This window comes from Trachemys scripta, chromosome 2, assembly GCF_013100865.1.
Source record: "Trachemys scripta elegans isolate TJP31775 chromosome 2, CAS_Tse_1.0, whole genome shotgun sequence".
Lineage (NCBI taxonomy): Eukaryota > Metazoa > Chordata > Testudines > Emydidae > Trachemys > Trachemys scripta.
The window spans coordinates 53,496,161-53,510,191 of record NC_048299.1 but is presented as its reverse complement, the minus strand read 5'-3'; the positions used below and the strand labels follow the sequence as shown (position 1 = coordinate 53,510,191).

Below are 14,031 nucleotides of genomic sequence, written 5' to 3'. Positions count from 1 at the left end.
GCACCTAGAGTGGTGCAAAGGACTGTGTTGAGACAAGATTTGGTACCTCAGCACTCCAGAGACGCTGCAAAAAATCTACAATTACAGTTGTAATGTGGCCTCTTTCTGAGTTACTGCGGCATTCAGTCTTGGGCCTCAAGCCTAAAAATCCAGCTGAGATGCAGTGCTCTCCTAGCATGATAAACAATTGCATGTGACGGAATGTGGAATTGTCAACCATCTCTCCACACATGTAGACTCATACTTTCATCTGTTCTTGTGGTGCCTTCAATGTCAATGCAGGAGACACCCAGACCATAGCTAATCTTTTATCTTCTTCCCCTTCCTATGAAGTTTTCTTTCAAAGCATAGATGGCATCCCTTCTGAGCACTATTCTGTGCTAAGCTAAATATAAATTCATAAACAAATAAACCATGCAACTTGTATGTATTATATTTAGTTGAATGTTTGTAAACTCCTTTGAAAGTGAAAAGTGCCCTCTCAATGCTAGATATTTGTAGAGAAGCCATCCTGAAATAATAGCCATTGTTTGCCAGAGGAAAGTAATTACATTTACTAGAAACTGGCCTTGTTTTGAAGCCTCCCTTGATTTAAAGCCACAGTGGAAGTAATTAAATGCTGCAGTGACGACTGCTGAATGAATATATATGGTATAGAGCAGCACAGGTGTTCTTCACAGAGAGTGTCAGAAAAGAAAAACATGACTTTAAGGGGTCTTAACTGTCCTATGTCAAGAACATACCTCCTCAGAGCACAGCAGATTGTTTTTAATTTTTAAAAACTGATTTTAAATTATTACAACTTAGAAAGATTAGTAAGAGTTGGTGTGGAGGAAGAAGCAGGACCAGAAAATTGCTGATGGAAGAAACCATTGAGGCAAGCAGCCAACACACCACAAGACAATTAGTGACCAACTGATTGCAAACAACTTTGCAGGTGAATAGAAAATAAAGAATCCCTAATATTAGACATAGTAAAACTTCCATGATGAGGGCAGTTACTGGGCATATTAATTATAACTGGCCTCTGATCAAAACAAAAATAGACAGACTGATTGAATGATGTCACAGAGAAAGGGGAATGAGTGAGGGATTAGTTCCTGTTAAGGTCTGTCCCTTGTCATTTGGATCTTATCAACCACTTACAAAAGCAGTTGCTTTCCTTGTGGGTTTCCTGTCCTGGTACTGTGCATAAGCACGTTGGCATTATTAAGTTCAGAGAAGCTCACTTTCTCCTGCTGAAGGCAGGACATTGCTCTTCTATGCTGGTTGTGCTTGAGGCTGTGACTATAGGATGGTCTAGGTTCAGGATAGGATCTGGAGATTCAGTGTAAGGATTAAAGGTGGGAAACAATGGTGCCGGGGTGGGTCATGGGCTAATCATTAGGGGGGTTGATGCAACAAGTAAGTTGTAGATTCAACAAACAATTTGTGGTGGTGGTAGATTCTGGAGGAAAGTGTCATTCCAAACACTAGTGTCTACGGTGGTGTGGGCGTGAGTGATGAGGACAGAGGGTTATTTAAATTAAGTTGCCTGACAATGTCCATAAAGCAGAGGTGGGCAAACTACGGCCCGCGGGCCACATCCGGCCTGAGGGCCCATCCTGCCCGGCCCTTGAGCTACCGTCCGGGGAGGCTAGCCCCCAGCCCTTCCCCTGCTGTCCCTCCTCCCCCGCAGCCTCAGCTCACCATGCCGCCAGCGCTCCACAGCTGGAGCCCTCAACCCCACCTTCCACACCTCACCTTCCCTGCCCCAACCACAGCCCGGAGGTCCCTCCTCATTTCTGGTCCCACCCCGGAGCCTGCACACCTACCCAGAGCCCTCACCCCATTCCACACTGCGACCCCAATTTCATGAGCATTTATGACCCACCATACAATTTCCATATCCAGATGTGGCCCTTCAGGCCAAAAAGTTTGCCCACCCCTGTGTTAGAGGGAGATAGTATGGACAGGGCACTGGCCTAGGACTCAGGAGAGCTAGGTTCTATTTCTGTCTCTGCCACTAGCCTGCTGGGTGACCGTAGGCAAGTCAACACTTCCCGTGCCTCCATTTCCTTACTGGTACAATGGAGATAATGATACTTACCCTCCTTTGTAATGTTCTGTGAGGTCTATAGTGAAAAGTGCTGCTTAGTAGATATTTATTATGCTTTGCGATGTTGTTCTGAAAGAGAGTGCATGAAGGTATCGCTCACATGGTCATGCTGCCAACCAAACACAAGCTGCGGCCAGGTTAGACCTGGTTGTGTGTTCCTGGGCCCATATGGAGTACTCCCCTCCCCTTAATGTTCCCTTAACACTTCATAAGACAAACAATTCCCTCAATAAATTCACCAAGAGGAGTCTGGTATCCTATGTGCCCCTAAAAATCACCAGATGGAAACTATGCTACAGTAGTGGGGCCTGTGAAGAAGTTCAAGAGTTGTTTTGGCATAATGGGACTAGGAGTGTGCTTGTACTTGCAGCGGACAGCGCAAGAAAAGAGACAGATTACAAATGAGGGAATGTGTGTCGGGGGAAAGGAGGCTAACAGCCAAGACAGGATGGGGTGAGGGGTTTTGTAGAGAAGTTAGAGGTGGAGAGCAGGTGAGAGATCTCACAGTTGTTGCCTGCAGTGAGGCACGAGGTGATTGGAAAGTTTTTCAGACCTTGCATTAAACACACTGCATTATGCAGCCGCCTATTATAGTGGCCAGAAAACAGCAGGCCCTTTGCTGGCACTTAAAAAAACCACACACACCAAGCAGGTTTCACTCTCTTTGCATATTCATAATGTGCAGTCTTATTCTCACATAACATCCTTTCAACTGAATAAGCATGTCAAGACACACCAGGAACATCCAGCCACAGGATAATCATGTTTACTGGATGTTTCTAATTTGACAATGAGCAGTGAATTGGTTAACTGTGTTGGCACTTAATTGTTCATATTTTATGCTTCAAAGCTGACACGCTTTTAAGATGAATGGAGGAAGTTAATATCTCTTGATGCTATTGTTTTTAGCCGGTAAGGATGAGGACTCCGCAAGATGAAAGTACGTTGGTTTATATTGTCAAGGTTATCTTCCCAACCAGAAGCTAGAAACTTCCTTTATTATAAGAAAACAAAGGCATAAATTCTGGGAAATAGAATAGAACCCTTGACTATTCCGCATGAAGATCCTAAATCTTTGGGATTCATGAATTTGCTACCCCTGCAGTTTTTCAATTTCCCAGGTTCTGAGATATTGTGACCAGACCACAGCATGATTTCCACTGATTGGCTGATAAAGACATCACATATCCTCCTAAGGAAAAAAAGAAAAGAAAAGAAAAAGAAAGTAGGCATTTTTCTTTCTAAGTGTAATCTTCAGAAAAATGTAGCAGTGGTTATTATTAGTAACGGTGTTTTTATTGCATGTTATCCTGGTCCAGTGAAGTTGGCACAGGATAGAAGTAGAGGGCTTTGCTTCTGTTTTTGGATCTGCCTCTTACTTGCTATGTAACATAGGATAAATCACTTTATCTAACTGTGCCTCAGTTTGGCCCCTGAAAATGAGGAGGATGAGGCTCACCCACTTTTTGTCAAGTGTTCTGAGAGCTAGGCATGAAGAATTGTAATTGCTAACTAAGGGCCAAATTCCGGTACCTTTACCCAGGACCGGCTCCAGGGTTTTTGCCGCCCCAAGCGGCAAAAAAAAAAAAAAAAAAAAGTCGCGATCTGCAGAGGCAATTCGGCGGGAGGTCCTTCGCTGCGAGCGGCAGTGAGGGACCGTCCGCCGAATTGCCACCAAATAGCTGGATGTGCCGCCCCTCTCCAGAGACGCTGCCCTAAGCACCTGCTTGGCAAGCTGGTGCCTGGAGCCGGCCCTGCCTTTACCCACACTGAATTGTACTGTATTCCCCAAGTTGTCCCATTGAGCTCAATCGGACTGCTTGCAGAATGAGGTACTCTTCAACATAAGGGTGGCAGAATCAAGCCTTTAGTATGATTTTGGGGTCAGCAAGAAACAAAAGTAAACAAATTCCTAAATTTCTAGCTTTACTTTTTTAACCAGACTAAAGTGATCTGAGAATGAATGAACCTGCAGGATAGTGGCTATGTCACTGTATCTTTGAAGATATCCACACTCTATCTTAATCATCGTATACATCTCCACTTACCTGTATCTCATCTGTAATATTACCTCTGGGATTTCAGAAAAATAGCATGCAGTGTCAGCTCTGTACTTAAACTGTAACCAAAAAACCCTGGGGAGCTATCAAGTCATCAGACTTTAGTACTGAAAACATAACACCGGTTTAAGTAGAGCTACTCAAACTAGGTCAAATTACAGTTGGGTAAGGTTTTAGCGAGCCAGAATTCAGAGAGATTTTTCAATCAAAATCTGGGTCTGACTTTACAGTCAGGGATGTTTGGATTTGATGTTTTGAATTCTGTGCACTGTAGAGAGAGAGGTTTGAGCAGCATCCCTGACCTGTGCCTGCATCAGTGGTACTGGGTCAGATCCATCACCAGTAAAAATCTTCCCTTTCAAAACTGAAACACTCACATTTCAGATTTCAGTGGTAGCTGTGTTAGTCTGTATCAGCAAAAATAATGAGGAGTCCTTGTGGCACCTTAGAGACTAACATTTATTTGGGCATAAGCTTTCGTCCACTTCTAGCCCACGAAAGCTTATGCCCAAATAAATTTGTTAGTCTCTAAGGTGCCACAAGGACTCCTCATTGTTTTCACATTTCACAGGTCTCCACAACTGCAAATTTTTATCCAAGGTTCCCATTACTGTTTCTGAGCAGCTCAGTTTTTAATATATTTATCTTTACAACAGCCCTGTAAAGTAGGAAACTTTGATTCCTAATTTACAGATAGGGAGCTGAGATACATGGAGAGTAAGGGACTTTAACCAAAGTCACACAGAATGTCTGTAGCAGAGTATGAGTCCCAGGCTGATTCCCTGACCATTGCCCTAAACTTCCTCACAATGAACTGCTCTAAATTTATAAACTAAAAACTGTTAATTGCCTAGGTGAAACTGATCATGGTCTAATTTCACTTGCTATGTACAAACAGAATATTGTCCAAACCAGTAAAATATATATAAAAAACAGGAGAAGCTTTGTTAAGCGGCATGTTGGGGGAATGGCGGTGCTGGTTAATCAAAAATTCTGGTTAAGTAAGAGTTATACTTACCAATGGAGGGAGGGAGTTTAGGTGCGGGCGGGGGTTCGGGGCAGGGTGTTGGGGCATGGGAGGGATTTCAGGGTGCCAGGCAGTGCTCAGATTGGGTGGCTCCCTGCAAGCAACGACATGTCCCTACTGCTCCTAGGCGGAAGTGCGACCTGGCAGCTCTTTGCGCTGCCTCCGCCTGCAGGTGCCACCCCTGCAGCTCCCATTGGCCACAGTTCCCGACCAATGGGAGCTGCGGAACCAGTGCTTGTCACAGGGCCAGGGCAGCACACAAAGCCCCCATGACCGTTTCTCCACCTAGGAGCAGCAGGACATGTCATCACTTCTGGAGAGCTATGTGGAGCCAGAGAGGAAGCCTGCCGGCCCTGCGCCAACTGGACTTTTTATGGAGATATTAGAAATGTCGGTTTCTAGAGCTTTACGGTTAGTAAAGTGCCAGGTAACACAGGTTTTACTGTATGTGGTGCTTTAAAAAAGGACAGTTTCCCAAAACTGTAAACAACTGTATAAAATTGAGGAAGAGGAAACATATAACATAAAAATTTGAATTATAATTGAGAATTGTTTAATTATGCTTTATTAGATGCCCAAAAAGAAACAATTCCACAAAAGAAGTTGTCTTTGATTAAAAAATATATCCTGACTAAGAAAATGAAGGTAGCAATAATAAATAACAAAAGGAAAAATGGGGAAGCAGCAGTTAGGAAATGCAGACAATTGATAAGGGAAGCTAAAAGGATCAATGAAAAAATCTGTGGTCAGTAGGGTTATGGACAATAAGAAGGAATTCCCTAAATATACTGGGAACAATCAAAATCCTATCAATGTATGAGTCTGATACTAGACAAGGATGGTGAAATTATTAGTCATGATGCAGAAAAGGTAAATATTCAATAAATATTTCTCTTCTGCATTCAGAAAGAAGGAGAAGGGGGAGGATGTATTCATATCCTATAGTGATAATAAAATAATTCCTTTTCATCACTAACTTGGAAGGATACTAAACTGCAACTCCTAAAGTTAAACACTTTCAAATCAGCAGGACCAGATAACTTGCATCCAAGCATGTTAAGAGAATTGTCTGGGGAGTTCCCCTGAACCATTAATGTTGATTTTTTTAAATCTTGGAACACTGAAGACGTTCCAGAGGAACCCTGGGGAAATTCTAAAGGACTGGAGGAAAAAAGCCAATGTACTGATATTTAAATAGGGTATATGGGATGGCAAAGGAAATTATAGGAGGATTAGCCTGCCATCCATCTCAGGCAAAATCAGGGAAAGACTGCAGTGGGATGCAGCTAGTAAAAAATTAAAGGGTGATGTCATAATTAATGCCAATTAACATGGTTTTATGGAAAACAGGTTGTGTCAAATAAACTTGTTGTTTTTTGATAAGATCACAAGTTTGGTTGATAAAGATCATTGTTTAGATATATTTAGACTTACTTATTCTAACATGTCACTCTGATTAAAAAAACAATCAGCACTATACAAAATCAATGCAGTCTATCAATGGGTTAAAAACTAGTTAACTGGCAGATTGCAACATTAAATTGTAGATGTGGAATTGTCATCCAATAGGGGTGTTTCTAGTGGGGTTCTGCAGGTATCTGTTCTCTGCCCAATGCTATAATGATCTGGAAGAAAATATAAAATTATTGCTAGTAAAATTTTCAGATGACACAAACATTGGTGGAATGGTAAATAATGATGAGGGCAGGTCCATTATATAGGCTGACCTGGGCTTGGGCTAAAAGATGGGCTTATTTGAAAAACATGCATTTTAATACAGCCAAATGCAAGGCTATACATCTAGGAACAAAGTGTAGATCACATTTATTAGGAGAGGGACTCTATTCTGGAAAGCAGTGACTCTGAAAAGGATTTAACGGGCATGGCAGATAACCAACTGAACATGAATTGTCAATGCATTGCTGTAGCTAAGAGGGCAAATGTAGCTTGGTTGTATAAGCAGGGGACTATCAAGTGGGATTAGGGAAGTGGTATTACCTCTGTATACATAATTAGCCAGACTATTACTGGAGTACTGTTCATGTCCAGTTCTGGTTGCCAAATTGGGGGGCGGGGTTAGAAAAGAACTAGAAGAATGATTTGAGATCTGGAACACTTGCCATATACTTAGAGACTAAAAAAGTTCAGACTGTTTTGTTCAGGTTAAAAGGTGACTTGATTATGGTCTACAAGTAGCTAAATGTGAAAGAATTCTGATAGTATACACCTCTTAATCTAGCAGAAAAAGCATAGCAAGATCTAGTGGTTGGAAGCTAAACCTGGACATATTCAGACTAGAAATAAAACACAATTTTTAAGTGAGACAACTTACCTAGAGATGTGGTGGATTCTCCATACTAACAGTCTGTAACTGGGTGCTATAGCCCAAAGAGAAGTTATATGCTGATGTAGAAGTTATTGGATGAGGTTCTGTAGCCTATATTGTACAGGTGATCAGATCAGATGATCATAATGACCCCTTTTATCTTTAAAACTGATAAATATATGAAAGACATTGTAATGGTGGCCTTTACAGTATAAAATAACACAATCAGAAGGACTAGAATTTGTTTAAATGAACGACAGAAGGAAGGATGGCACTGTGGTTAAGAAACAGGACTGACAATGAGAAGATCTCATCTGCTACAGACTTCTTATGTTATCTTAGTGACGTTGCTTAGGTCTGTGCATAGTTGAGTCTACTCTGCTATATGGTACTGCAAAAATCAGACATGTTTGCACAAAGGTCAAACTGGCCAATTGTGTACTCAAATACAGGATTTGCATGTGCAATTGGATTAATTGTATGTGCAAATTAGGCACATAAATTATTGTAATTTTTCAAGAATCCTAAAATGTCCTGGACCCACTATAGAAACAAATTCATGAATGAACCCAGCTGAGAAGAGTGACAGAAAATACTATGTAAGTGCAAAGAACATATTTATTCATTAAGAAAACTAAGGCTATGTCTACACTGGGAACTAGGCATGTGGTTCCCAGCTCAAGTCGACATACTCGTGCTAGCACTCATTGAGCTAGTGTCCTAAAAATAGTAGCTTAGCCATGGCAGTAAGGGCAGAGGAGAGTGGTGGCACAGGCTAGTCAGCCTGAGTACTTACCCATCGGCTCATGCCACCATCCATGGTACCACAGCTACACTATTTTTAGCACAGTAGTTTGATGAGCGCTAGCACAAGTATGTCTACTCGAGTTGGGAATCACCCCCAGTTCCAAGTGTAGACGTTGCGTTAGGTTCTCGGTATCATGTAATAATATTTGGGGATATCTCTGTTATGAAACTTAGTGTTAATAGTATTTTATGTTCTGTAGAAAGGGGTCAAAAATGCAAACTTGAACCCAGACCCCATTACCAGAATGTCAGTGGAAAAACTAGAAACAGATGCAAAAACGCATAGATTTGATCTACCTGCAATATGGTGCAGGACTCATGTCTATCTATGTAATCTAAAACACTGTTTTCTCATTATTGCAGCCACAGGCAGGCCTCTGCCTTTTTAGTTATAATAGATAGATAAATACATTTAGTTTTATGCTCATCTTTATTATAAGAGTATGCCTCTTTATATTTCAACCCTTCTTATTAACACATCCTCACCCTCCTAGAGGTTTTTACCAAGAAACTGAACTCTTCAGCTCTCTGGTTACAGATACTTAATGCCATCTATTTTTTATGTCCTTAAGGCTATTTCTTCAACTAGGCATCCCATCTCTCAGGGCTGTTCCTGAAAACTTTTATTATTTACATCTCTTGATCTCCTCTATGCTTTATCCCAGTCCTCTCTTGCCAACGCCTGTCAAATTTTTGCTGGATTTAGGATACTTCTGGAGCTTGGAACTTTTCAGGAAACAATGACTTTCTGTGATCATGGGTTGAACTACCTTTTTCTGCTATGTTAGTTTTATTAGCTTGGAAACTGTTTGGTCATTCTAGTGCTTGGTTAATTGGGAATATGGGGCATATAAACTGCTAATTTAATTGAGAGAATTTGGGTACTTACTTCCAAGTAAACTGCTCCACACCAGCCTTGACTATTTCTGAACAGACTGGGCCTGGCGCAGAAGGGACTCCATGACCTGTATACCACAGTTTTGAGGGCATTGCAGTCTTGACAATAAATCATCCAGGCAGCTCTCTGTAGTACTGCTCCCCTCCTCCCAAGGGAGGTCTGTGGATGTTATGGAGTTGCCATGAGGGAGCATTTTGCTGGATCTGAATGCTGAACTGACTTCTCTTTTCCCCCATAGGACAAATGTAGTACCTTTTGGGGATCTGAAAGGGGATTGTGGAGAGTGTTCCTGCTTCTCCTGTTCTACACTGGAGGATTCTTTTGCCTATTACAGCCCTTAATTTCTCCTGGCAACTGGTTCTGTTTCAGAGCTGTCAGTCACCTGTGCAGTTCAAGGGACATGGCTCCCTTTATGGCTGTTACCTATCAACTAGGAGGAACCTGCACCCTTGCCTCACCAGCAAGGGGGTCAGGAAGGTAAGAAGTATCTTATTCTCACCTACTTTCATATGGTAGATAACCATCTATGCTGAATAATTCATGTGTGTGGCAGGTTCATGCATAGCTTAGTGAATGAAGGAGTGAGCTCATAAATGAACATGGCTAGCGAACGCAGGCATATAAATCTTTCAAGTTGTATTCCTTCATTTTAATGACATACCTCAGCCCATTGGTCCAGTCCAAAGTAAATCCATAACAAGTCATAGCTGGAGAAACCTCTGAGATTCTGTTAGCAATCTGTTATGTCATGTTGTTCGAGGTCTCTAACACAGAAGTCCCTTGTTTAAATGACTGCGCTTTATTTGGCCCACTGTGTCAAGGCACAGAGGAGTGTGGCTTCTAACCCCCAAATCATGAACATCATTCTAACACACTGTAAATGTTGTTAAACACTGGACTACTGCTTATTATAATGTAGTGAAGATAATTCTGCTCACGTTTGTAGTAACTCATGTAATTAAAAATGAATACAGGTCTCATTCATAATTTTATTGTGATGAAATTACTCTCCATTATATACTATATAGCAATATGTATTGGGTCCTTTTTTTTCATGGCAGCTTTGTGTGTTAGGACAGGCGGTTTAGAGGAAACATTTGCAGTAGCCCTGGCTGTAACTTGTAAGGCAATAACTTTAGTGACGCAGTGCCACGTTCATTACCACTGGTGCAGACCCTGGAGGAGGCCCAGGTCTGCTTGGAAGGAGGTTGTGGCACAAGTCACTTGCAGTGTCCTTTCCACAGAGGGAGGTCTATAAGCAACAAGCACTGCCCCAAAAGGGAGACCAAGGGATGCACTGATTCAGAGGGAGGGATAGCTCAGTGGTTTGAGCATTGGCCTATTAAACCCATGACTGTGAGTTCAATCCTTGAGGGGGCCACTTAAGGATCTGGGGTAAAATCAGTACTTGGTCCTACTAGTGAAGGCAGGAGGCTGGACTTGATGACCTTTCAAGATCCTTTCCAGTTCTAGGAGATAGGATATCTCCATTTATTTATTATTATGCTCGCAGTACTGTCTGCCAATTAACTGCTCTTGACATCTCAGTGGAAGCCAAAGCATCCCTCCTGAAGAGGAACCACAGAAGAGTGTGGTGTGGAAACATAGAACTTGGCATCTCCTGATCTAGTGGGTTGGATTTAGCTCTTTATGCTTAAGAACAGCTGAGCAATTGTAAATCTTAATGCACCATGAGATCTTTTTCAGAAAATGATTGTTTTTAAGATTCCACTTCTCTCTCTTCCTGACCTTCCAGCTCTTTTATCTTTTGTGAGTAACCAGAGTGACATATACACATAAGACTAAAGCAAATGCCTCAGGAACACAGTGCCACAGAGACTTGATTATTTCTTCTTGTGGAAGGGGCCAAGGTGTTTCATGATACCATGCAGTTGCAGCTAAGGTTGGCTTGTAGCCCAATCAACTAGTCATTTCTTTCCGGTGTATTTCTGTATTGGACTTTTGCTAAAATGCCCACAAGAGATTTAGATAACTCTGCAAATGCTTTTGCCGGTAGTGAGTGTTAATATAATTTAAAAAATCTGTTCTCCTCCCACCCTTCACCTTTCTTTGTAAAAAAAAAAAAAAAAAAAAAAAGTAAATCATTTGAAAGTCATTTTCAGCAAACACCAGCTTGTTGAATTTCTAGAAAGGTCTATACTTTTTCTGTTTGTGCAATGCTTTAAAACATATCACTGGAATTCAAAAAACAACCCAGCATGCTTGGTAGTTTAGTATATTACGATGCTATAAATCCAAGTATATCAACTGCAAGACCCTCAGAGTACACTAAAATACTTTCAGGGCCAAAATATGCCCACTCCAGTGAAGATAGGGTAGTTGGAAAGGGTGGGATAGGAGTCTTTTTACCCTGCTGCAAAACCCAACTGCAAGGGCAGCCACAGTTTATTTGGTCCTGCTGCAGCACCGGGGGCTGGACTTGATGACTTCTCAAGGTCCCTTCCAGCTCCACATTTCTGTGATTGTTGGGCTGCTGCTGCATAAGGGAAATAACCCAAGGGGTGTATCTGAGTGGAGTGAGCAGAGCAAAACTCAGGGATGGGCATGCTGCATGTTTTAAAACACCTCCCAGTGCAACTCCTCTCTCCCTCTCCAGCATGCATCTGACTCTCAAGAGACATAATTTAGCCCAACTTTAATCGTCAAAACCCAGAAAACACATTGTTAAATCTTCCCAATCTATTAATTACGAAGGCTACTGTACCTGGGTACTATAGAGCATAAAATTTAAAATATCATGCTGGTATGTTCCTGCTGTACTCAAAATGGGTACAGTGGTGTGAGTTAAGAATGGAGCATTGCTGGGCATTAGAAAAACATTTACAGTTTGTGACAATTTGTATTCCCTTTTACAAGACTATGATAAACTTTTTACAAAGTATGCCTTGTGAGGTATCATTTAAAAACTCATGATTTGCAGATCTTTATTGTCATGGTAAAATATGTGTGGCAACATTGTATGCACAGTTATAAGATTATACTATATGATGTTACTAAAACATATTCCAAAGCCTGGGAAGCAGCCACAAAGCCACCTCAGGCAGGTGTCAATGAAATAAAATGGACTATCTCCTGGTGAAGTGGCCATTCTTTGGCAGGAAAAAGGGTGTGAACAAGAGCTACATTTTGGCAAAGAAACAGCAGGAGGGTCCCATCCCCACAGACTTGCTGTCTCCTGAAAATTAGCTGGAGATGATTTTCAAATAAAAAGAGAACTATAAGAAAGGGAAACAGACACTTGATCCTGGAAGAAAGAAATTCAGCCAGTTAGACTTCTAGAACATGTGGTGAGAGAGAATTCGCTTTGAATTCACTTAGCTTGTTAAGTTAGGTATTAGTTTGCATTTCACCTTTTATTTCGTTGTAACCAATTCTGACTTTTAAGCCTCATTACCTGTAATCACTTAAAATCTATCTTTCTGTAGTTAATCAACTTGTTTTATTGCTTTACCTAAACCAGTGTGCTTGGATTGAAATGTTTGGGAAACTACATTTAAGATAACAGGATTTGTGCATATCATTTTCTATTAATAAAATGTCAGACTTTATATGAGGTTGTGTTGTCCAGGAAAGGGCTGGGCAGTACAAGACACGCATTTTTTGAGGAAAGTCTGGGAATGGGAATTTGCTGGTGGTGTTCTTCAGTGTATTTCATGAGTGGCTAGCTATAGCACTCAGACAGTATAGCTGGGAGTGATTTACATGCTGGAGGTTGTGTGAGCAGACCAGGAGTGGTCGATCTCACAGCAAAGCAGTGTAAAAGGCAATCCAGACTGGAGAATTCAGAGGACAAAGCTGTTCAACAGTCCAGATTGTATGCTGGGTAATGTCACACTTATTTAGGAAACTTAACTCAACAGCTATCCAAAAAGTTTGCCTCAAAATGTTTGCGCTCTCCCTTCCATACATAAAATGATGTTTATCAAGTACTAACTTAGCAGCAGCCAGAGCCAGGGGCAGCTCCAGGCACCATGCAGCAAGCACGTGCCTGGGGTGGCAAGCCACGGGGGGCGGTGCGCCAGTCTCTGTGAAGGCGGTATTCAGGCAGCCTTCAGTGGCATGCCTGAGGGAGGCCTGCCGGTCCTGCGGCTTCGGCAGCAATTCGGCAGCGGGTACGCCGAAGGCGCAGGACCGGCAGATCACTCGCAGAAACGCCGCTGAATCTGCGTGACCAGCGGACCGCCCACAGTCATGCCGCCGAAGGCCACCTGACTGCCGTGCTTGGGGTGGCAAAAAACATAGAGCCGCCCCTGGCTAGAGCCATTGGCATGGAAACTCAGATGTGGAGAAAAGAAAAGGAGAGCAGTGAGAAGGAATCAGAAGAAACATGTGAGAAGTCAGATCCAATCCTTGAGGAACTTACCATCTGCATTCCTGCATAGGAAAGGAGGAAAACAGTGATAAAAAATAACGGGTTAGAGTAGTGTTATTTCCCAGTCCAAAAAGCTAGGATTTTGAGGAGGAATTTGGAAAAGGAGAGGGATGTTTGAAACACAGATAGAAGGGCAATGTGAAAGAAGTTGCAAGAAAAAAAGATAAAGCCATGGGGTTAGATTCACCCAATATGAAGTACAAATTGTACTGGTGTCAACTTTCTATAGACAACAGAGTACCCTCCCACACTACCTGAAATAGACTGGCATGTCCTGCAGATGTTCTAGTATTGCATATGGTTATATAGTAGTAGAAAGGGTCTATTTCCATTGCCTAGGAAGGAGGTAGAAGAGAGTAAGGGGCATTTAAGTATTAACTTGTGGTCTGATTATTTTACACACTTGTTACAGGGAGAGAAGG

At 42.0% G+C, this 14,031-nt stretch overlaps 1 long non-coding RNA gene across 1 annotated transcript in view; it reads right to left on the bottom strand.

Moving 5' to 3' along the window:
• Positions 1-2,783: 2,783 nt before the first annotated feature.
• Positions 2,784-14,031, bottom strand: part of LOC117872270 — a 33,215-nt gene continuing 21,967 nt past the window's right edge. The window contains exon 5 of the long non-coding RNA XR_004644442.1: positions 2,784-3,290. This is a non-coding gene — a long non-coding RNA (uncharacterized LOC117872270). The remainder of the gene's footprint in view (positions 3,291-14,031) is intronic.